We start from the raw sequence: 25611 nt of genomic DNA, 5'->3' as shown, positions 1-25611 counted from the left end.
TAAAGCCGGCTAAAAAGTGAATAATCGACGACTAACACTTGAATTGTACTACTTCTTACTGGCTATTGCTTCGACTTAGGAGCTTCTTCTGTGTTCTACTATGGTGCATTTAGTGTCTCCGCATACCGCAGCACGTGACATAGCTTTGCAGACGATAAATGTAACTGTTTCAGAAAGAAAAGCGGCCAATGTGACGATCTGGCTTTAAGTCGATTCGATAACAAATTACGAAAACGGACGGATTTCTCAGGTTTCTACTACATATGAACACTTTTCTCATTCTCCCGTGCACCGCGGCTGCTAGTTCTCCTTTCATGCAAAATATTAAGGTCCTAGGTCATGTCCAAACCACCAAAGACGGCTAAAATGTTAAGAATCCACAACTAAAACTTGAATTCTACTACTTCTTACTGGCTATGGCTTCAACTTAGAAGCTTCTTCTGTGTTCTACTGTGGTGCTTTTAGTGTCTCCGCATACCGCAGCACGCGACATAGCTTTGCAGACGATAAATGTAACCGTCTCAGAGAGAAAAGCGGCCAATGTGACGATCTTGCTTTAAGTCGATTCAATAACAAATGACGAAAACGGACGTATTACTCAGGTTTCTACTACATATGAACCCTTTTCACATTCTGCCGTGCAACGCGGCTGCTAGTCCTCCTTTCATGCAAAATCTTAAGGTTCCACCTCATGTCCAAGGCACCAAAGCCGGCTAAAAATCAATAATCGATAACCAAAACTTGAATTGTACTGCTTCTTATGCCTATTGCTTCAACATAGAAGCTTCTTCTGTGTTCTACTATGGTGCTTTTAGTGTCTCCGCATACCGCAGCACGCGACATAGCTTTGCAGACGATAAATGTAACAGTTTCAGAAAGAAAAACGGCCAATGTGACGATCTGGCTTTAAGTCGATTCGATAACAAATGACGAAAACGGACGGATTTCTCAGGTTTCTACTACATATGAAAACCTTTTCACATTCTACCGTGCAACGCGGCTGCTAGTCCTCCTTTCATGCAAAATCTTAAGGTACTAGGCCATGTCCAAGCCACCAAAGCCGGCTAAAAAGTGAATAATCGACAACTAAAACTTGAATTGTACTACTTCTTACTGGCTATTGCTTCAACTTAGAAGCTTCTTCTGTGTTCTACTATGGTACTTTTAGTGTCTCCGCATACCGCAGCACGTGACATAGCTTTGCAGACGATAAATGTAACTGTTTCAGAAAGAAAACCGGCAAATGTGACGATCTGGCTTTTAGTCGATTCGATAACAAATGACGAAAACGGACGGATTTCTCAGGTTTTTACTACATATGAACACTTTTCACATTCTCCCGTGCAACGCGGCTGCTAGTCCTCCTTTCATGCAAAATCTTAAGGTACTAGGTCATGTAAAAGCCAATAAAGCCGTTAAAAAGTGAATAATCGACAACTAACACTTGAATTGTACTACTTCTTACTGGCTATTGCTTCGACTTAGGAGCTTCTTCTGTGTTCTACTATGGTGCATTTAGTGTCTCCGCATACCGCAGCACGTGACATAGCTTTGCAGACGATAAATGTAACTGTTTCAGAAAGAAAAGCGGCCAATGTGACGATCTGGCTTTAAGTCGATTCGATAACAAATTACGAAAACGGACGGATTTCTCAGGTTTCTACTACATATGAACACTTTTCTCATTCTCCCGTGCACCGCGGCTGCTAGTTCTCCTTTCATGCAAAATATTAAGGTCCTAGGTCATGTAAAAGCCAATAAAGCCGTTAAAAAGTGAATAATCGACAACTAACACTTGAATTGTACTACTTCTTACTGGCTATTGCTTCGACTTAGGAGCTTCTTCTGTGTTCTACTATGGTGCATTTAGTGTCTCCGCATACCGCAGCACGTGACATAGCTTTGCAGACGATAAATGTAACTGTTTCAGAAAGAAAAGCGGCCAATGTGACGATCTGGCTTTAAGTCGATTCGATAACAAATTACGAAAACGGACGGATTTCTCAGGTTTCTACTACATATGAACACTTTTCTCATTCTCCCGTGCACCGCGGCTGCTAGTTCTCCTTTCATGCAAAATATTAAGGTCCTAGGTCATGTCCAAGCCACCAAAGACGGCTAAAATGTGAAGAATCCACAACTAGAACTTGAATTCTACTACTTCTTACTGGCTATTGCTTCAACTTAGAAGTTTCTTCTGTGTTCTACTATGGTGCTTTTAGTGTCTCCGCATACCGCAGCACGCGACATAGCTTTGCAGACGATAAATGTAACCGTCTCAGAGAGAAAAGCGGCCAATGTGACGATCTTGCTTTAAGTCGATTCGATAACAAATGACGAAAACGGACGGATTTCTCAGGTTTTTACTACATATGAACATTTTTCACATTCTCCCGTGCAACGCGGCTGCTAGTCCTCCTTTCATGCAAACTTGAAGGTCCTAGGTCATGTCCAAGCCACCAAAGCGGGCTAAAAAGTGAATAATCGACGCCTAAAAATTGAATTGTACTACTTCTTACTGGCTATTGCTTCAACTTAGAAGCTTCTTCTGTGTTCTACTATGGTGCTTTTAGTGTCTCCGCATACCGCACCACGCGACATAGCTTTGCAAATGATAAATGTAACTGTTTCAGAAAGAAAAGCGGCCAATGTGACGATCTGGCTTTAAGTCGATTCGATAACAAATGACGAAAACGGACGTATTTCTCAGGTTTTTACTACATATGAACCCTTTTCACATTCTCCCGTGCAACGCGGCTGCCAGTCCTCCTTTCATGCAAAATCTTAAGGTACTAGGTCATGTCCAAGCCACCAAAGCCGGCTAAAAAGTGAATAATCGACAACTAAATCTTGAATTGTACTACTTCTTACTGGCTATTGCTTCAACTTAGAAGCTTCTTCTGTGTTCTACTATGGTGCTTTTAGTGTCTCCGTATACCGCAGCACGTGACATAGCTTTGCAGACGATAAATGTAACCGATTCAGAGAGAAGAGCAGCCAATGTGACGATCTGGCTTTAAATAAATTCGATAACAAATTACGAAAACGGACGGATTTCTCATGTTTTTACTACATATGAACACTTTTCACATTCTCCCGTGCAACGCAGCTGCTAGTCCTCAATTCATGCAAAATCTTAGGTTCCACCTCATGTCCAAGGCACCAAAGCCGGCCAAAAATCAATAATCGATAACCAAAACTTGAATTGTACTGCTTCTTATGGCTATTGCTTCAACTTAGAAGCTTCTTCTGTGTTCTACTATGGTGCTTTTAGTGTCTCCGCATACCGCACCACGCGACATAGCTTTGCAGACGAAAAATGTAACAGTCTCAGAGAGAAGAGCGGCCAATGTGACGACCTGGCTTTAAGTAGATTCGATAACAAATTACGAAAACGGACGGATTTCTCATGTTTTTACTACATATGAACACTTTTCACATTCTCCCGTGCAACTCGGCTGCTAGTCCTCCTTTCATGCAGAACCTTAAGGTCCAAGCTCATGTCCAAATCACTAAAGCCAGCTAAAAAGTCAATAATCGATACCTAAAACTTCAATTGTACTTCTTCTTATTGGCTATTACATCAACTTAGAAGTTTCATCTGTGTTCTATTATGGTTCTTTTAGTGTCTCAGCATACCGCAGCACGCGACATAACTTAGCAGACGATAAGTACAACCGTTTTAGAGAGAAGGGCGGCCAATGTGACGATCTGGATTTGTGTTGATTCGATAACAAATGACGAACACGGACGGATTTCTTAGGTTTGTACTACATATGAACACTTTTCACATTCTCCCGTGCAACTCGGCTGCTAGTCCTCATTTCATGCAGAATCTTAAGGTCTTAGCTCATGTCCAAGGCACCAAAGCCAGCTAAAAAGTCAATAATCGATACCTAAAACTTGAATTGTACTACTCCTTACTGGCTAATACTTCAACTTAGAAGCTTCATCTGTGTACTACTATATTGATTTTAGTGTCTCCGCATACCGCAGCACGCGACATAGCTTTGCAGACGATAAGTACAAACCTTTCAGGGAGAAGAGCGGCCAATGTGACGATCTGGCTTTAACTCGATTCGATAACAAATGACGAAAACGGACGGATTTCTGAGGTTTTTACTACATATGAACACTTTTCACATTCTCCCGTACAACTCGGCTGCTAGTCCTCCTTTCATGCAGAATCTTCAGGTCCTAGCTCATGTCCAAGGCACCAAAGCCAGCTAAAAAGTTAATAATCGATACCTAAAACTTGAATTGTACTACTTCTTACTTGCTATTACATCAACTTAGAAGCTTTATCTGTGTTCTACTATGGTGCTTTTAGTGTCTCCGAATACCGCAGCACGCGACATAGCTTTGCAGACGATAAGTACAACCGTTTCAGAGAGAAGAGCGGCCAATGTAACGATCTGGCTTTAAGTCGATTAGATAACAAATGACAAAAACTTACGGATTTCAAAGGTTTTTACTACATATGAACACTTTTCCCATTCTCCCGTGCAAGTCGGCCGCTAGTCCTCCTTTCATGCAGAATCTTAAGGTCCTAGCTCATGTCCAAGGCACCAAAGCCAGCTAAAAAGTCAATAATCGATAACTAAAACTTGTATTGTACTACTTCTTACTGGCTATTACATCAACTTAGAAGCTTCATCTGTGTATTACTATGGTGCTTTTAGTGTCTCCGCATACCGCAGCACGTGACATAGCTTTGCAGACGATAAATGTAACCGTTTCAGGGAGAAAAGCGACCAATGTGACGGTCTGGCTTTAAATCGATTCGATAACAAATGACGAAAACGGACGGATTTCTCAGGTTTTTACTACATATGAACACTTTTCACATTCTCCCGTGCAACTCGGCTTCTAGTCCTCCTTTCATGCGGAATCCTAAGGTCCTAGCTCATGTCCAAGGCACCAAAGCCAGCTAAAAAGTCAATAATCGATACCTAAAACTTTAATTGTACTACTTCTTACTGGCTATTACATCAACTTAGAAGCTTCATCTGTGTATTACTATGGTGCTTTTAGTGTCTCCGGATACCGTATCACGCGACATAGCTTAGCAGACGATACGTACAACCGTTTCAGACAGAAGAGCGGCCAATATGACGATTTGGCTTTGAGTCGATTCGATAACAAATGACGAAAACGGACGGATTTCTCAGGTTTTTGATACATATGAACACTTTTCACATTCTCCCGTGCAACTCGGCTGCTAGTCCTCCTTTCATGCAGAATCTTAAGGTCCTAGCTCATGTTTAAGGCACCAAAGCCAGCTAAAAAGTCAATAATCGATACCTAAAACTTGAATTGTACTACTTCTTACTCCCTATTACATCAACTTAAAAGCTTCATCTGTGTTCTACTATGGTGCTTTTAGTGTCTCCGCATACCGCAACACGCGACATATCTTTGCAGACGATAAGGACAACCGTTTCAGAGAGAAGAGCGGCAAATGTGACGATCTGGCTTTGTGTCGATTCTTTAACAAATGACGAAAACGGACGGATTTCTCAGGTTTTTACTACATATGAACTCTTTTCACATTCTCCCATCTAACTCGGCTGCTAGTCCTCCTGTCATGCAGAATCTTAAGGTCCTAGCTCATGTCAAAGGCACCAAAGCCAGCTAAAATGTCAATAATCGATACCTAAAACGTGAATTGTACTACTTCTTACTGGCTATTACATCAACTTAGAAGCTTCATGTGTGTTCTACTATGGTGCTTTTAGTGTCTCCGCATACCGCAGCACGCGACATAGCTTTGCAGACGATAAGTACAACCGTTTCAGAGAGAAGAGCGGCCAATATGACGATCTGGCTTTAAGTCGATTCGAAAACAAATGACGAAAACGGACGGATTTCTCAGGTTTTTACAACATATGAACACTTTTCACATTCTCCCATGCAACTCGGCTGCTAGACCACCTTTCATGCAGAGTCTTACGGTCCTAGCTCATGTCCAAGGCACCAAAGCCAGCTAAAAAGTCAATAATCGATAACTAAAACTTGTATTGTACTACTTCTTACTGGCTATTACATCAACTTAGAAGGTTCATCTGTGTATTACTATGGTGCTTTTAGTGTCTCCGGATACCGCAACACGCGACATAGCTTAGCAGACGATAAGTACAACCGTTTCAGACAGAAGAGCGGCCAATACGGCGATCTGACTTTAACTCGATTCGATAACAAATGACGAAAACGGACGGATTTCTCAGGTTTTTACTACATGTGAACACTTTTCACATTCTCCCGTGCAACTCGGCTGCTAGTCCTCCTTTCATGCAGAATCTTAAGGTCCTAGCTCATGTCAAAGGCACCAAAGCCAGCTAAAATGTCAATAATCGATACCTAAAACGTGAATTGTACTACTTCTTACTGGCTATTACATCAAGTTAGAAGCTTCATCTGTGTTCTACTATGGTGCTTTTAGTGTCTCCTCATACCGCAGCACGCGACATAGCTTTGCAGACGATAAGTACAACCGTTTCAGGGAGAAGAGCGTCCATTGTGACGATCTGGCTTTAAGTCGATTCGATAACAAATGACGAAAACGGACGGATTTCTCAGGTTTTTACTTTATATGAACACTTTTCACATTCTCCCGTGCAACTCGGCTGCTAGTCCTCCTTTCATGCAGAATCTTAAGGTCCTAGCTCATGTCCAAGGCACCAAACCCAGCTAAATGTCAATAATCGATACCTAAAACTTGAATTGTACTACTTCTTACTTGCTATTACATCAACTTAGAAGCTTCATCTGTGTCCTACTATGGTGCTTTTAGTGTCTCCGAATACCGCTCCACGCGACATAGCTTTGCAGACGATAAGTACAACCGTTTCAGGGAGAAGAGCGTCCATTGTGACGATCTGGCTTTAAGTCGATTCGATAACAAATGACGAAAACGGACGGATTTCTCAGGTTTTTACTACATATGAACACTTTTCACACTCTCCCGTGCAAATCGGCTGCTAGTCCTCCTTTCACGCAGAATCTTAAGGTCCTAGCTCATGTCCAAGGCACCAAAGCGAGCTAAAAAATCAATAATCGATACCTAAAACTTGAATTGTACTACTTCTTACTGGCTATTACATCAACTTAGAGGCTTCATCTGTTCTCTACTATGGTGATTTTGGCGTCTCCGCATTCCGCAGCACGCGATATAGCTTTGCACACGATAAATGTAACCGTTTCAGAGAGAAGAGCGGCCAATGTGTCCATCTGACATTGTCGATTCGATAGCAAATGACGAAAACAGGCAGATTTCTTAGGTTTTTACTACATTTGAACACATTTCACATATTCCCGTGCAACTCGGCTGCTAGTCCTCACTTCATGCAAAATCTTAAGGTCCTAGCACATGTCCAAGGCACCAAAGCCGGCTACAAAGTCAAAAATCGTTAACTAAAACTGGAATTGTACTGCTTCTTATTGGCTATTACATCAACTTAGAAGCGTCTTCTGTGGTCTACTATGGTGCTTTTAGTGTCTCCGCATTCCGCAGCACGCGACATAGCTTTGCACACGATAAATGTAACCGTTTCAGAGAGAAGAGCGGCCAATGTGACGATCTGACATTAAGTCGAATCGATAGCAAATGACGAAAACGGGCGGATTTCTTAGGTTTTTATTACGTACGAACACTTTTCACATTCTCACGTGCAACGTGGCTGCTAGTCCTCGATTCATGAAAAATATTAATGGCCTAGCACTTGTCCAAGGCACCAAAGTCGACTAAAAAGTCAAAAATCGATAACTAAACTTGAGTTGTACTGCTTCTTACTGACTATCACATCAACTTAGAATCTTCTTCTGTGTTCTACTATGGTGCTTTTAGCGTCTCCGCATTCCGCAGCACGCGATATAGCTTTGCACACGATAAATGTAACCGTTTGAGAGAGAAGAGCAGCCAATGTGACGATCTGACATTAAATCGATTCGATAGCAAATGACGAAAACGGGCAGACTTCTTAGGTTTTTACAATATAAGAACACATGTCACACTCTCCCGTGCAACGTGGCTGCTAGTCGTCCCTTCATGCAAAATCTTAAGGTCCTAGCTCATGTACAAGGCATCAAAGCCGGCTAAAAAGTCAAAAACCGATAAATAAACTTGAATTGTACTGGTTCTTACTGGCTATTACATCAACTTAGAAGCTTCTTCTCTGTTCTACTATGGTGCTTGTAGTGTCTCCGCATTCCGCAGCACGCGACATAGCTTTGCACACGATCAATGTAACCGTTTCTGTGAGAAGAGCGGCCTATGTGACGATCTGGCTTTAAGTCGATTCGATAGCAAATGACGAAAACGGGCGGATTGCTTAGGTTTTTAGTACATATGAACACTTTTCACATTCTCCAGTGCAACGTGGCTGCTAATCCTCCTTTCGTAGAAATTCTTAAGGTCCTACCTCATGTCCAAATCATCAAAGCCGACTAAAAAGTCAATAATCGATAGCTAAAACTATTATTTTACTGCTTCTTACTGCCTATTACATTAACTTAGAAGCGTCTTCTGTGTTCTACTGTGCTGCTTTTAGTTTCTCCGCATTCCACAGCACGTGACATAGCGTTGCACACGATAAATGTAACCGTTTCAGAGAGAAGATCGGTCAACGTGACCATATGACATTGAGTCGATTCGATAGCAAATGACGAAAACGGGCGGATTTCTTGGGTTTTTACTACATATGAACACTTTTCACATTCTCCCGTGCAACGTGGCTGCTAGACCTCCCTTCATGCCAAATCTTAAGGTCGTAGCTGATGTTCAAGGCACCAAAGCCGGCTAAGAAGTCAATAATCGATAACTAAACATTAATTGTACTGTTTCTTACTGGTTAATTACATCAACTTACAAGCTTCTTCTGTGTTCTGCTATGCTGCAATTAGTGCTTCTGCATACCGCAGCACGCAACGTAAGTTTGCAGACGATAAATTCTATCGTTTCAGAGAGAAAAGCGGCCATTGTGGCGATCTGACATTTCGTCGATTCGATAGCAGATGCCGAAAACGGGCGGATTTCTTAAGTTTTTACTACATATGATCAGTTGTCACATATTCTCGTGTAACGTTTCTCCCAGACCTCGTTTCATGCGAAATCGTAACGTCGTCAGTCATGTCCCTGGCGCCAAAGGCGGCTAATAAGTCAATAATCGATAGCAAAAACTTGAATTGTACTGCTTCTTACTGGCCGATTACATCAACTTAGAGCTGGCCGCGGTGGTCTAGAAGTTCAGGGGTTCAGTCCGGAACCGCTGGACTGCTACGCTCGCAGGTTCGAATCCTGCCTCGGGCATGGTTGTGTTTGATGTCCTTAGGTTAGTTAGGTTTAAGAAGTTCTACGCTCTAGGGGACTGATGACAACAGATGTTAAGTCCCATAGTGCTCAGAGCCATTTGAACCAATAACTTAGAAGCTTCTTCTGTGTTCTATGGTGTTGCTATTAGTGCCTCCGCATGCCGCAGCCCGCGACATAAGTTTCCAGACGATAAATGTAACTGTTTTATAGAGAAAAGCGTCCAATGTGACGATCTGTCGTTACGTCGATTCGACGGCAATTGACGAAAACGGGACGATTTCTTAGGTTTTTACAACACATGAACACTTTTCCAATTCTCTCGTGTAACGTGTCTTCCAGACTTCGTTTCATGCCAAATCTTAAGGTCGTCGGACATGTCTGAGGCACCAAAGCCGGATAATAAGTCAATAATCGATTACTAAAACTTGAATTTTACTGCTTCTTACTGGCTGATTACATCAACCTATAAGCTTCTTCTGTGTTTTACTGTGTTGCTATTAGTGCCTCCGCATACCCCAGCACACAACATAAGTTTGCAGACGATGAAGGTAACCGCTTCACAGAGAAATTTCAAATTCTGTGTCTGTGTCTATTGCCTGATCATATTGTTAAAAGCAGGTTGCTCTAAATGCCCAGTAGATCTGATTCCCTTGATACCCATTCAAAACAAACTCGGAATGGGAAAGACCAAGCTCTGCTTATACTTATAGCCTGGGAAGTTGACATATCTTAGACAGTAAAATATGATGGTTAAAGATGTCCACTGAGTATTCCCATATACACTGAAGTTAGCTTTGAACAACAAATTATTAATTGACCACCAACTCTTGACTCAATAGCTACTAAGATCTTTCACTGGTGAAGGAGGTGACGACGTTGTTATGTCTATTAGAGGCTTCTGTAGTTTGCTGAAAATGATGTGATATAATTGTGCCTTGTGATTTTCTGTGGAGTTCCAGAGTAAGTTCTATACTGGTGCAGGACATTCATTCCTGCTGTTCTCATTCGAGGCAATCCTGGATTCTGAATCTCAAGCACCAGAGGATTATAAACAGCAATGCAACCTCTGTCTTCCTGGCTGTGCACTATTTCAAAGTGCTCTGGTTGTCAGTCTCTTCTCATTGTGCAGTGCTTATAGATTATTGTAAATGGATTATCTGTAATATTTAGAACATCTCATTCTAAACTTTCTAAAGAACGAGACTTTTCTGTCATGACCACTTTTTGTGTGAGGTGATAAATACCAGGAATTTTGTTGCATTTTGAGAACCTAATGGTGACCGACATTAGTGTCTGTGTAAATTAATGGAACTGGATTTTTCCTCAGGTCGGCAGTTTTCCGAAGGTCGGCGTTTTTCCTGAGGTCGTCGTTTTTCCCAAGGTCGGCGTTTTTCCCCGAGGTCGGCGTTTTTCCCCGAGGTCGGCGTTTTTTCCCAATGGCGGTGTTTTTCCCCGACGTCGGCGTTTTTCCACGATGACGGTGTTTTTCGCCAAGGTCGGTGTTTTACCCCGAGGTCGGCGTTTTTCCCTGAGGTCGGCGTATTTTCCCAACAGCGGCGTTTTTCTCCGATGTCGGCGTTTTTCACGATGTCGTCGTTTTTCCCCGAGGTCGGCGTTTTTCCCCGAGGTCGGCGTTTTTTCCCGAGGTCTGCGTTTTTGCCCCGAGGTCGGATTAGACAATTTTTTCCCAAGGTCTAGAAATCTATCGATATATTGAAAATCCAAAGTATTTTCATGTATGTACACTATACTGATATGTCATGTCATCTTGAAACATATATCCGACCACTAGATAACGGTATTTATCAAGATAGCGATATATTTCGTTATATCTATTTATTTCGAGAATCGTTTTCTTAGGGGTACAGATTTATTTCCAGACGTCCATACATTTCCCATTATCGATTCAATTCGATATATCGACTTACGTAGATGCGCACATTATATCATGATGTCGACTTATTTCGAGATATCTATCTATATTGAGGAGTCTATTTATTTCGAGGTATCGATTGATTTCGAGTATCCGTTTATATGAGATATCGATTTATTTTGATACACCGACACAATTCAGGTTCTCTATATATTTCGAGGTATAGATATATTTCCAAGTATTGGTGTACTTCAGATATCGATTCTTTTCGAGATATCGATATATTTCAAGATACCTCTATATCTCAAGTAATCCATAAATTTCTAGATATCGCTATTTTTAGAGATATCTTTATATTACTAGGTACCAATATATTTCAGGAAATCGATATATTCCTATACCTCGATTTATCTCGATATGTCGACTAGCTTCGAGATTTCGATCTAATTGTAAGTAGAAATGTGTCCAGATGTCGATATATTTCGGGATATCGACTCTTTTCGATGTAGCGGTTTCTCGGAGATGTCGATTTATTTCGAGGTTTCGATTTATTTCGCGGTGTGGATTTATTTCGAGGTGTCGATGTATTTCTTGGTGACGATATATTTCGATGTTGCTTGTCGACTGCATCAGCTTAGAACCTTTTTCATACAGAGTGGTGCGACTGCATACCTCAGCAGGCGACATTGATATCCAGACGATGAATTTTACCGTTTCCGAGAGAAAAGCGTGCGATGTGACGAATTGGCACTACTTCATTATGAAAACAAATGACGAAAACGTGAGGTTTTCTTCGGTTTTTCTGCCACTGCTGCCAACTTTCAGCCCACCCCCTCCTCCACTTCCCCAGTCGTGGCGATCAGCTGGTGTGATTGAAATGGACACAGGAAAGTAATAACGTTCCATGAAATCCCATTCTAGGGACGTTCAAGGGTAAATGTTCCAGACGGTTTATTTGCATTAAGACACGCATACTGGACATCTACAATGTCACATCTGCCAGATCGTTTCTATTGTCAACAGTGGAAAACAAAACAGCGTACTGAAGAAGCCATAGTGAGACACGGTTTTTGGTAGACGAAATAATAGGAATACTCTAGCCACTGATAATGATGATCTAATGAGAATTCTGTTATTGTTTTGAAAGATGCATTTAAATATCCATTCAACGTAGATCCAAATTATTTTGAGAATTATAATTGCGGTATTATGAATCTACATTGGAGATTTTGTAATGCAAAACATTTCGATCTGAGAATACTTTACGTGATAGTACGGTATTGACCTTGTGTGTCATTAGGGTAAAGTTAATTTGCCGCCATTAACACAAAATTTATCCGCCATTAACGTAAAATCTATTTTTCAGCGTACTGCAATAAGGACTCACTTCAGATGATTGGACAATTAAAGAGAACTCAAACCGTTATTTTAATAGTATTCGTAGGTCCAATGCAGCATTTACCGTAGACAGTCCCTGAGCCTAGACTGTCAGTTTTATTTAGGGAGTACTACTTTAAAAAAGCACTCCGTGTTCAGGTCACAAGTGGCCAATCAGGACCATCCGACCGCCACGTCATTCTCACTGAGGGTGGAGGAGGAGCTGGCTCTCCCACTCGTTGTGGTAGTTTCCTTTGACTGGAGCCGCTACTATTCGGACGAGTAGTTCCTCAATTGGCATCGGAAGGCTGAGTGCAACCCGAAAAATGCCAACAGCGCATAGCGGCCCCGATGGTCACCCATCCAAGTGCCGACCAAGCCCGGAAGTGCTAAACTTCAGTGATCTGACGGGAACCGGTGTATCCACTGCGGCAAGGCCATTGCCCCTACCACTTTTACATGATATTTTTGATCGTAGTTCAGGTCAGATGGCTGGAAAGAATGGACGTTTACCATGTTATGCACATTTATATTTTCACTACGTCGACACAGCTGGTCCAATTACGGCCACAGGTGATGGTAGCCATAATGATCGTGCCAAGCATCCTGTGTACATTAGTTATACCCTAGTGTGTGGGCATCACAGCATTCGTGACATTTAAGTTTGTTACTTCTTTGCTACTATATTCGCAATAAATTTTGCAGACAGTATCCGCATATGACGCTCAATGTACCTACAAAATTCTATCATTGTACGACACATGTTTCAGGAGATACGTCATAAAAACTCAGGACAAGGCCAGACGCTGCATAGTACGGACGTGGACGCACAGCTGTAAATAAATGCCTGGTCAACACCAAGCTTTTCCGCTAGTCATCTATAAAGATAAAAAATCCCCAATATTGCCTACCAGCGTATTTTTGAAAAACCTTTATTTTGTCATCCATTTTTTCCTGTAAAAATCTTAAAAGCCGTGCATCATTGTGTTTTCAAAAATCGTTTCTTATTGTCATCTCTTTTTATGTATTTTAAACCATCTATCGCTTGTGTAACCTGTGGCTACAAGTCCATTCCGTTTATGGGGTAATCGAAATAATAAACAACGGAAAATGTGTGGGTCAATTTCTTCCTCATTTTTCGGAACTTCTGATAATAGTAAATCGTTGGCTCTTTGAGGGTGTGATAGGTACATACAAGAGATTAGTGTAAGATTAGAATTTGTGTTAGATACAGTGCCAGGAGGTTCTGTTTCTATCTGGCTAGCTTCAGAGTACTTCACCATCTACTAAGTGATGCGTTTCATTGTGAATGGTGTGTTCTGTGCTAGGTCTACCCTTTACTGCACAATGCTGTTCCTTCGATGCTATTAAAACCAGGATGTTATCAAAATATATGCACAGTGGCAGACTGGAGTCTGCATAAATATTTCCAGTGGTGGGGAGGGGGAAAGGCGCGTCGGGGCTGGAGTGCATGATTCTGAAACTGGCACTCTATCTACAAATCAGCTGGTCAGTTACGAGGTGCATCAAGCTACAAGACCCTAACTCTATAAGCGCTACAACTGGTCAAAGCTAAGGTTTAGCAGTATTGTGGAGAATTCTTATCTGGAAGAGTATGAGTATACTGTAACGAATAAAAACTCTTTACTCCAGATTCCAGGGAGGGTTGGGGGCGATGGGTGAAAGTGCCCTTTTGCCTATCCTCCCCTCCCCACCTCCTCCCCTCCCCCTCCCCTCCCCCTCCCCTCCCCCTCCCCTCCGTCTCCCCTCCCCCTCCCCTCCTCCTCGCGGACGCCAATGGCTGGCCCGTTCATTCTGAGAACATCAGAGCTGTAGTAACCTTACTGAGAAACTGTTCTTCATGTCCTTGTCTGTCAATCTTACCACTCAGAACACCAGTGGGAATGTTGGTTACCGCTGAAACAACTGGTTTTCGGCTGTTATCAGTTTCCCAGACTCACTTTAAGCTAATTGTTAAAACCCGTCACAATACCAGTTTTTGTAATAACCGATTTTCAGTCTTTTATTTACATTATTTCCTCTAGTAAACGTAGAAATCAAACAAAGATTAAAAAAATTTTACTTTCTCAGTTTCTTGATAAATGGAATCAAAATGTCAAATTAAATACCTATATGATGACCTGCAGCCGTTCAGAACGAAATTAGAATTATATTAATACCGTCAGCTGCTCACGGGTGTCGATATATATCAACGGGGACAGGTGACAATGTGTGCAAGTCTGGGACTCGAACCCGGGATCTCCTGCATACATGGCAGGCGCTCTGCCCATCTGAGCCACCGAGGGCACAGACGATAGTGTGACTGCAGGTACTATCTCGCGCACGCCTCCCGCGAGACTCACATTCTCACCTTGCATGTCCACACACTACATTCGTAGTGTCCCACACCAGCACACTCATTACTCGTGGAACACATTCGTACCAAGTCCCGTAACAGTTCCGGGAATACGTGTACATCTTCACAGAAGAAGGTCATGGCTGGTATTGCCAGAACCATATACTTATATGGATATGGACATGTCTTCCACGAGGAATGAGTGTGTTGGAGCGGGACTCTACGACTGTAGTGTATGGACATTCAAGGTGAGAATGTGAGTCTCTCAAGATGCGTGCGCGAGATAGTCCCTGCAGTCGAACCATACACTGTGTCCTCGGTGCCTCAGATGGATAGAGCGTCTGTCATTTTAGCAAGAGATCCCGGGTTCGAGTCCCGGTCGCGGCACACATTTTCACTTGTCCACGTTGATATTTATTAACGCCCGCGAGCACTGACTGTATTAATATAATTCTAATTTCTTTAAATTAAATAGTCAAATATGTCCGATCTTCGCTTCTGGCGAGTGCTCCTATACTACAGAAAACTGCCAGTATTATCCTACTGATTTTAGTTTTTAGAAGCTCTGCTCAAAAATTATATTGTAATCGGTTCTCACAGCACTATGCGGGCATTACGTATAGTCCAGCGATATAGAGTGAAAACTGCGGCAGGAGAACTCTCTTTTTCGTTTTAATTTCTCCGTTTTTAAGGGCTAAAAGCAGATAACGGCATACTACGTAGACACAGGCAGCAGATCAGGCACTTTCTATTTTTATCCCGAACTATGAATGATTTGTAAAATTTTAACTTTTTTCCTTGTATGATGTCGCAAGTGACCAAATCGACCATTGTGCTTCACTCGTACTGCATATCGTAAAATACTTCCAGGCTTCCAGATGGTGCCATTTTGTGTTACAACTGACGTTCGACAACAGCGAGAAACTGCGTCCATTCTCGCGCACTGCTTGTATAACAGGCACAGTATTGTCTCGGCAATGTTGGACCAATCCATTTGTTGCTCGTTTCTATCAGCAGTGTTATTAAAGTGGCATACAAAACTTTTCCCATTTTTTTCTGTAATAACGCCGTATTTCAGTGCTATGGAAATCTTACGAATAAAAATTACTCGTCTTTTTTAAAAAAGGTTTATTTGAAAACTAAAAATTTTACTACGACAGCTGTGGCTGATATATCTGTTTTTACGTGGTTATCAGGAAAAAATAAAAAAATACTTGTTATAACCGAGAGCAAACAAATACCGAAAGACATCGGTTATTCAGAACTAAAATACCCATATCGTTTTAACTGATCGGTTTTTCTATCTCTAAACTGCAATGTCGCCATAGAAAAGTGTGTCGTTTCATCAATGTCCATAGCAACTTTGAGATATGTGTTTATGCGCAATATCGGCAAATGGAAACACGAAGAGGTAATAAGCACCTGAGCGATAGAATTTATTTCACAGTCAGAAAAGTCGAGTGACAGACAAGACTGAATCACTGTAATAGAAATTATATGGAAAGCTGTGTAAAGGAAAATTTCCAGTTCTTTCGTGGATTCCAAAATTGAAGCAAATTCCGGGACATCAAGGTGACATAGTCTTATACGGATAGTATTCCATGACTAACGTAATTGGCCCACATACTGTACTGGTATACGGATAATATTACACGACTAACGTAATTTACCTGAAATAATTTACAAACATGTTACTGTAACATTCGCTACTACTCATTACGCTAATTGACCTTCAGCCATTAAGCGCAAGCGCAGATCTCAGTTATGATACGTGCGCCATCCAAAAATTTATCAAGGTGGTAACTCAACACGACTACAAACGATCATTGTGTGTAAAATAAATAGAACACCTCATAAGAAGAACATGACGGGTTTGAATCATTCCCACCGCAAAGGATGAAAAATTCAGGCTCGCACACAAGACCACTTGATAACTAACCAGAAATTCAGAGTAGTTGTAGCTTCGGTGACAATCGCCTTTATTTACATTTTCCCCGTAAACTAGATAATTATGAAACGTAAGCAACTACTCTAAAATATCTGCGGCAACGGCGTTGCCACGGAGGTTGCATCGGTTCACGTGAGATCACCGAAGTTATGTGCGTTGTCGGGCGTTGAAGGCACTTGGATGGGTGATCATCCAGGCCGCCATGCACTCTTGCCATTTCTCGGGGTGCACTCAGCCTCATGATGTCAATCGAGGAGCTACTCGACCGAATAGTAACGGCTCCGGTCAAAGAATACCAACATAACGACCGGGAGAACAGTGTGCTGACCCCCGCCCCTCCTATTCGCATCCTCCACGGATGATGACACGGCGGTCGGATGGTCCCGTCCAGTAGGCCACTCGTGGCCTGAAGACGGAGTACTTACAAAGCAACTACTCTCCAGTGGATGGCCGTACTACTGAGACCTTGATGCCTGGCATCAATAACAGATGGCAGCACAAGAGGTTGGCTTACGCCTACTGCCGAATTTTGTGATCTGTCGTAAGCCTGCAAGCATATCCATTGCGTTTTCTGTCACGCGACTTGAGTGGAATGTTTCATTATTTCTGAAATTTTATAGAAATATTTTTCGTTGTATATCCTCACCATCGGTACTGAATTTACTGTAAAATTACTTGCTCACTTTTCGGAACTTCCGTTCATAGCAAATCGATACTATTTGAAGCCGTGGTAGACACGAGTCTAGTGTGCTTCACCTTCAGCACCTTCTGTGTCAGTCTCGGTTAATATGTCGCTGATTTCACAACGAACAGTTTGTTGTCTACTGAGTATACTGTTTGTTGCACGACACTATCCCTCCCACGCTGCTAAATGTAGGTCGTCGGCAAAATATGACTGCAGTGGAACAAGGGCGTCTGCAGAAATTTCCCCAGGAGGTGGTGGTGGCATTGGTAGTGGTGTGTGTGTGTGTGTGTGTGTGTGTGTGTGTGTGTGTGTGTGTGGAGGCCATTACTATGAAATTCACACAGTCCAGACCGCCAAGGAAAATAAACCTTGAGATTTGGAAAGGGTGTTGATCTTATACCGCTTATACTGCATATTTCGAAATTCCACCTCTAAGGGGAAATGAAAGGATTTTTGAAACATGTAGCTATTAAGGTAATTTGTATCTGGTTTCTAGGTCAGAAATAAAGAAATATGTGTTCCAGTATTATTGGGAATTTAACCTCTATGAGGTGAAATAGTGGATGAACATTTTATTTTGAGATAAATAGTTATGGAAGAACTATGGAAGTATTTTTAGGGCTAAATCTACGAAAATTGGTATTTGACTTCAAGGTTACAAATAAGAAAACACGTATTTTCGTGTTTTTGGAAGTTCAACCCCTAAGGGGATGAAATAGAGTGAGCTGCTGCGTTTCTGGCGCCAGTTTCCGTCGATCGTTGTTTCGATCTTTGAGTCGCGGCCCAGAGGGCACTGCTCCCTAAGCGACTGTAGTAGTTCTCTGTGCGGCCCCACATCGGACTTACCGCGCTTACACTGGACACAGTTGCCAACAAATCGCCTGCCATCGCCATATAGGTTGGGCCAAAACATATGTTCCCGAACTCGGTTCAAGGTCTTGTAGAACCACAAATTGTCCCCTACCGCCGAATCGTGGAAATATCTGAGTGCCATGTTAACTCGTTCCTGTGGAATACAGACCTTCCCTTCACCACGGTTGTCTTCCCCTTTACACAAGACCCCCCCACCCCACCCCCCGAAGACCTCGCCATCCGCCAACTGCTGCCGTATCGGTCCCCACCCGGGGTCCTCGGCCTTTTGCCGGCTAAGTCGCAGAAGAAGCCGAGTGTCTCGGAGAGAAGGAAATTCACCTCAAGATCCGGCTCCACGTGGCCCTTGCTTTCCCCAGACTCTGCCGCGAACATACGGCTGAGAGCGTAACCAATTCATTGTCTCTGCCACTAATATTCCGTACCTGGAGATAAGTCTTCTCATCTTAACTTCGGTATGATTTTTAGCAATCTTATTAATCAAAGTTTAATGGCTGGCACTGGCCAAGTAACTCACGGAGGCTCATTGGTTTCATTCCAGTTGTATTGCTCACCTGTTCTCCATATAAGGTTGTGTAGTTTATGTCTCAGAAAAGTGTCTGCCCTTGATGTGTGTTGTGTTAGAGATAATTGGCAGCGGTCGACGCTAGCATACTGGGAGCACAGCACCACGGGGGCAGAGAGATATTTAAGGCCATGTCCTCTCCTTTACATCTTGGGTTATGTTGTCACTTTTGCGTGATTCCATCTTTCCGGTGGAGAACTATAGCATCCAAAGTTCAATTGCATTGCCAAGTTGAGTATATTTCTATGTCATTCTCTGCCTCGTGGATCTCTTGTATTGATTTGAATCCTTGGTCTGCTCGCGTCTATCGCCCATTCATACGAAATTTTGAAGCAACCTTATTTTAAGGGTATTGTCACATAGTCATGTTCTAGTTGTAATCATTCTAAGAATATTGTTGATTAATCAACTGAGTAACTAAATTTGAAGGTCCGTTTGGTCAAAATTAAAGGACCCCCTTAATTGTTTTAGTCATTTTTTATATAGTTTTGTTTAGGAAAGTTGGCTAGCCGAACTTTAAATATCTGTATTCTTACGCTTAATCTGTTTCTCCCCTGATTGCAAGTAGTGAGAGTTCTGCTATGACTTTTATGGACATTTGTGCTATTTAAGTAAAGCTTTACCTAAGTATATTTACCTAGTCATATTCAAATTTCACATTTTACAGGTCTCGTTCAGCTTAACGAAATTTATTTATTATTTGTCCAACTGATCTGGCCTTGTAAGGCAGTCTCCTCTATTATTGTGATTGTGATTTTATAATGTTTTTGATTGTAATAAAATATGTAGCAACTACAACGGATTACTATTGTGATTTTGGTGTGTCACTACCATACCCCATTTCATAGAGGATGAAATGTTTCATGAAATATATGAAAACCTGTTTTTGATACATTCAACCATTAAGGGGGGTGGAATATAGGATGCAATGTTTTATGAAAGTATTTCAGTGCGAAAGAATTTTTAAAGCGAAATCTATGAAAATTGTGTTATTGAAAAATACATGTTTCACTGTTTTTGGAACTACAACCTCCAAGAAGGTGCAATAGTGGCACATGTTTCACTGACCCATAGCCTTCCACCCAACCTGCAAAGTATACGGACTTGCTGAAAGCATCGTTTAAGAAGAGATTGTTCGAAATTTCACTCCTAAGGGGGTGAAAAATGGGTTGAAAGTTTTTTTTAAAATATTTCCCTATGTCCCTATTGAAGCTATAACTACAAAACTACGAAAATTGATATTTGGTGTCTCAGTCAGAAACAAAAAAGAAACAGGTTTTTAGCATTTTCCGAAATTCTTCCATTGGGGGATAAAATAATTAGTGAAGGTTTTTGAAAATAAATCATTATTAAAGAACTACTGAAGCATATTTAAAGCTACATCTATGAAAATAGGTATTTGACATCTCGGTTCGATGTAAAAAAAAGTGTGTTTCGTTACTTTTGGAAATTTAACTCACTAATAGAGTGAAATAAGGGATGAAAAGTTTTATGAAATATTTCACTATGAAAGCATTTTTAGAATTAAATGGATGAAGATTTGAATTTGGCTCCTCGGTTCTAAATAGAAGAATACGTGTTTAATTGTTGTTGAAAACCCAACCCCTAAAGGGTGTGAGATGTTTCAGAAAATGGTTCATTATGAAAGCATTACTAAATATATCTGACAATTCGTATTCGGCTAATCTTTTACAATTTTTAAAAACTACGTGTTTCACTGGTTTTGGAACTTCGAGCATAAGGGGATGAAAATTTTAATGAAATATTTATTGCGTTATATTAAAATATTTTAAATTTGCATCTATGAAAACCGGTATTTCACTTCTCAATTAGATATAAAGAAATATGCGTTAGGGAATGAAAGACTCTACGGAGATATCACCACAAAAATACAAACGGCTTGATTAACAAAAACCTTGGACTCCAGCTGTCAGTAGTGCTTTTTGGTCCTTCAGTAAAAGACCATGCTTCAATGGCGTTAAGTTTAGAAAGTTTAGAAAGTGTTGCAGTTTATAAAAGACATAAAAAAACGATTAAAGAAAAAAAATTCTTTGCAGACCATGAAAGGTCTACGCAAGTAAAGAAGCGAATGATAAGCTAGCTCTTTATGCAAATGAGTTGGTCAGTTTAAGTTCCGAGACATGTCATGCAGCAGGAACGGAATCCTATAGTTGCTACGATTGGCTAAAGGAAAAGTTTTGCAAAATCACGCGAAATCACTTCTGCAAGTGGCTGAGAATCTCGTAATGAATAAAAATTCTGTAGTGAGAATTCGAAGGTGGGAGATGAAAGATTCCCCCCCCCCCTTCCCCCTCCTCACAATGCTATCCTTCTTTCCCTACAGCAAAATAAATAATTAAATAAATAAATAAAACTAGAGAAATTTCTACTGTGAAACTATTTGCATACAAGAGAACGGCCCTTGAAATTTAACGCTTCAAAGTTTTAAGCCCTGCTCATTCCGGATATTGATTAGAAAGTGTTAATCCACATGTGAAACCTGAGTACATAATCCCTGTGACATTTGATCAACGGTGTTCCATAAGGACAGGTTCTCGTTCAAAACGTTCGAATATTCTATTTCTTTGTAGTTGCATTTTTAAAGGTGTACTTGTCTAGAGTCTAGGAACCGAAAGTTTTTTTTTTTTAGTCCGTGCTTTACAAAAGTTTCTGCAGCGCATTGTTTGAAGCAGTGTCACGGCTGCCGTGAGCCGCGCGGGCTACCCGCCATGTCTCCAACGCCTTGTCACGGTTCGCGCGGCTCCCCCCGTTGGAGGTTCGAGTCCTCCCTCGGGCATGACTGTGTATGTGTTGTCCTTAGCATAAGTTACTGTAAGTAGTGTGTAAACATACGGACTGGTGGTTCAAATGGCTCTGAGCACTTTGGGACTTAACATCTGAGGTCATCAGTTTCCTAGAACTTAGAACGACTTAAACCTAACTAACCTAAGGACATCACACACATCCATGCTCGAGGCAGGATTTGAAGCTGCGACCGTAGCGGTCGCGTGGCTCCCGACTGAAGCGCCTAGAACCGCTGGGCCACATCGGCCGGTCTATCATGTATTCTAGAAGAGCTGCACGGTCGTCAGTGGCGCCTGTTCTTTCGAGAACAGTTACTATCTTCATATCTATGGTTAAACGTTACCCAGCCATTGACCTTCGTCTGTGCGAATGCGCATAGGTTGCTCGAACTCTTACGGGAATCGTCACCTTAGTGTGAGCCAGTAATGAGTGGATGGACAAGTACCTATTAAGTACATTACGTATGCGGATTGTGGACGGTTGGGGATGTGAGTCTCACGGGAAACGTGCGAGGGATAAATTCCTGCTGTCGTGCTGTTCATTTGTGTCCTCGATGGCTCAGATGGATTGAGCGTCTGCAATGTAAGCAGGAGATCCTGGGTTCGAGTCCCAGTAGGGGCACACATTTTCAGCTGTCCCCATCGAAGTATATCAACAACACCTGTCGGCAGTTGAGGGTTTCAATTAATTATCAGTTGTGAAGGTGATTCGATGAACCTTTTGCCAGGCACTTAAATGTGTTTTGCAGGGTATCCATATAGATGTAGATGAAAACTCGTCCCGTGTCGCACGTGCTCAAAATGATTCATACTGCAGAATGCATGCAAACATACTCACCGAAAATACGGACGAATATCAAGTGCAGGCTGCCAAGTGCTGCATATCCAGCTTAGACAGATCGGCTTTTCCTGCCAAGAAGAACAGGAAGTTGCTGTCTAGGAACAATCAGAGCTCGAGGAAGGGTTGATAAATACTCCTTGAATTGCAGACTAAAAGTAAATAACGAAAATACATTTTTTGGTAAAAATTGGTCAAAACATAATCGTTTGCCCTCCGCATTGGATTAGCTGTTTTGAATATTGAAAATCTGACTTCAGATTCGTTTTCACTGACATTGAAAATATATATGTATCACTCAGTTCATGCAAGTCGAAGTAATAATGTAACTAAATGTTTTCCCTAAACTTTGAACACTTTTTTTTCGAGTAACGATTTTCTCAGAACGGCATGCAGCATAAATTAAAAGTGGTTCGATCTCTTAACTTCTACCTCTGACCCCTAAAAGTACACTTTTCTTAGGAGCTTATAGCTATAATATGACATTTGTTAATATTAACTAATTTTTGTGTAGGCATAAGGAGTGAAACAAACCCACAAAAATTGAACTCAAAGTTCGAATTAGCACTGTATTGTTAAATTTAAGGTTGTTTCATTGCGGTTAGGTATGCGCTCCCATAAATTTTATGTATTATCGACTGATGTAATCCATTTTCAATTTCAGAGAAATAATGTAGTATCAACTGATGTTACCCATTTTTGAATTCAGGTTACATCTGAGGTGCAACACTGCACGCACTCTGCGTACTCCAGTCTCGCAGGCCCTTGATCAAATCATAATTACCGGCGCCATTTTTTTATTGAAAATCTAAAATTAAGCTCATAGTATGATCACTTGTAATTCATAAACAGATCCTTCGAATGTATTTTCATTGTCTCAAAAAAAAATTTCAAATGTACCCTTTTTTGCTCATTTGTATGAGAACCTGGCCGTAACGCCGGAATATAGTCACGAGATTTTTTTTCAGAGACGCTGTACGTTCGCGAGAAGAATTTCGTTCTGCGCGTGTCGAAGGACATTCCTCAGATATTACTGTGTGTGTGCTACTCAGTCGTACCATTCGAGTGTACATCTTTGCATAGTTTTCCTTTCACGATGTAAACAGTGCTCGGCTCAGTTGCTAACTGGCCAGAGAGTGGTTCCGAAGGTGGATGTGCGGTGCGTTCGGTCTGCTAGGACAACAGCAGACTGGCGTGGTGCGATGGCAGAAGCTGACACTGAGGGAGCTAGCTGCTGGGACGCCAGCGAACAATTTATGCCAAGTAAGACGAAGAGGACTATTCTAAAATTATGAGCCGTCTCAAAAGTGTTTATCATTAGTAAATCTTGAAGTTAAGACTGACAATAAGTCTACAATAACTGACAGTTTTGTCTAGAGAGAGAGATACAGGAAATCCCCCCACCCCCCTCAATGAAATTTTGGTTGTGATGACAGGCCGATTGGTAGTGTAGCCCGAGATCTAAGTTAGGTTGGAAGTGGGTAATTTGATTGAGAGTTGTTTACGCCAACGATTATGAATGCCGACTAAACGTTGTGCGAGCAGATTGCCCTGTAGCGTAGCCTAGTGTTTCCGTCCGCGCCACATTCAACATTCTTTCTCTAGCTGTGTACAAAAGTCTCACAACAGCCACGATAACTACGTTTCTGGTGGGGGGATGGTAGAGTCCACTATGTAACTTTCACTGCAAATTTTAGTAACCGCCGAAACTAACCGAAATAGAAGCGTAATTTTAACTATATTTCCTTTTATGGGAAAGAATGGTTCCCCTCTTTCGGCAGCAACTGTAATATGTAGGCGACTTATTAGTTTTTTTTAACTCTGAATCATGATCTCAATAGACGCAGTGCTTTTTTTACGTTACTTGATTTGTGGTCTATAGTAAACAATGCAACGAATTGGTAAATTCTTTGAAGTTTCACGTGTGTTACATAGACGACGTCTGCAATGTTCGTAAGGCTAAGTTTGCATATATTCGGTGTCTGTTTTTTTGGCCATGTACTGTATAATTAAGGGGAGGAGGATTATGTTCAAGGAGCAGTGCAGTAGCAGTCTATGGAGAAATTGAGAATTTGGATCTTGCGAACGGCATGCTCGGGCTGTTCGTGCTATTCTGTTGACCACTGTGTAATTCGGACACAGTGATCATTGCCTCTCCCTAGTAACCAGGGGACTCGGGTGCTAATCCTGGTCTGGCACAAATTTTCAACAGTGCCCATTGACTAAAGTCTGTGCCCATTGTCAGCTAATATCATTGTTTCGGTGTTAAATTGTATTTTGTTCACGATACATCGTTTAGCTTTTTCATGGATAACAGCTTTGAAGCGTACAGGTTATATTGATATTCGCTCGTCGTTACTCCAAGGCAACTATAGCGATTTATAAATACAGTTGTAGTTTGTATTAAGCCTACATACGTAATTGTGTCCTGTGTTTCTTTACCAAGAACTACTTCGTAAGTAATTCCCCTGTAGTGGTATTTTGTTTTAGTATTTTGTTTAAATATTTATAGACTGCAGGCTTGGATGAAATATGAAACACATGTCCGAAGTTCCTGTTGATACTGAGGATACTGTTTCATCCGTACTAGGGGCCAAAAAATTTCATCTAATACAGAAGGACACAATTTGTCTCGAGATTTAGCAATTTTTCGTAATAGAGGCCTTGCTTCGATACATTTTTCTCTAATTCTTGTTTGGATTTAATCTTAAAACACACTAACTCTTCCACCAGTTATTCGATATGTGGTTTCATTCCTTTCGTAGCCTAGAGTTCTTAAACGGTCGATAATATTAATAATTTCCTTTCTCAATTTTATTTTCTGTAAAATCTCCTGCTTATGGTTATTGCTAACATGTTTCATGTTCTCACTTTTATTATTTTTATTTTTCTAGTTTTGTGACTGGTAGCCCAATTTTCTTTGAATCTGGTTTCTAATTCTGAAATAGTAACAGATGAAGGTCAAGAGAAGATTGCGATCTATTT

Source organism: Schistocerca gregaria, unplaced genomic scaffold (genome assembly GCF_023897955.1).
Source record: "Schistocerca gregaria isolate iqSchGreg1 unplaced genomic scaffold, iqSchGreg1.2 ptg000198l, whole genome shotgun sequence".
Classification (NCBI taxonomy): Eukaryota; Metazoa; Arthropoda; class Insecta; order Orthoptera; family Acrididae; genus Schistocerca; species Schistocerca gregaria.
This window is presented reverse-complemented; position numbering follows the sequence as displayed.